Below are 441 nucleotides of genomic sequence, written 5' to 3'. Positions count from 1 at the left end.
AGCGTGTCGTGTGTGTGTGTGTGTGTGTGTGTGTGTGTGTGTGTGTGTTTGTGTGTGTTGCGGGGGCCCCGTGGTTGGGGCAGAGGTGGCTCCTGCCTTCCCCACTCCTGCAGTTTCCAGGGGAAGGAGACCAGCACTTGTCTCAGCCTCATTCAGAGGGAACCCCCCCGGGGGGGGGGCGGACATTGATTTGAAAACTGTTAGAAAGGCTTTCCCTGAACCAGCTTCTCTGCCCATCAGGCTCCTTCCTCTCCTGTGATGACCCCAGGGCAGGCGCTGGGGTGAGGCCAGTGAGGCCCCAGGGTGCAGACTTTAGGAAGAGGCTTGCTCCTGAGTCCCCTGTGTCTTCTTGATCCCAGCCCTGAGCAGTGCTCTTATAAAACAGAAATGCTCCATAGCAGAAATAACAGACCAGGCTGTTACCTCTCACCAACATCTTAT

At 56.5% G+C, this 441-nt stretch overlaps 1 protein-coding gene across 1 annotated transcript in view; it reads left to right on the top strand.

The window, feature by feature from the left end:
- The window catches only part of KCNU1 (potassium channel, subfamily U, member 1), a 144,474-nt gene that overhangs the window by 129,957 nt on the left and 14,076 nt on the right, over positions 1 to 441 (top strand). The gene's annotated exons all lie outside the window — the stretch shown is intronic.

The sequence above is a fragment of the Bison bison genome, unplaced genomic scaffold, assembly GCF_000754665.1.
Source record: "Bison bison bison isolate TAMUID 2011002044 unplaced genomic scaffold, Bison_UMD1.0 scf7180017864105, whole genome shotgun sequence".
Classification (NCBI taxonomy): Eukaryota; Metazoa; Chordata; class Mammalia; order Artiodactyla; family Bovidae; genus Bison; species Bison bison.
This window is presented reverse-complemented; position numbering and strand designations above follow the sequence as displayed.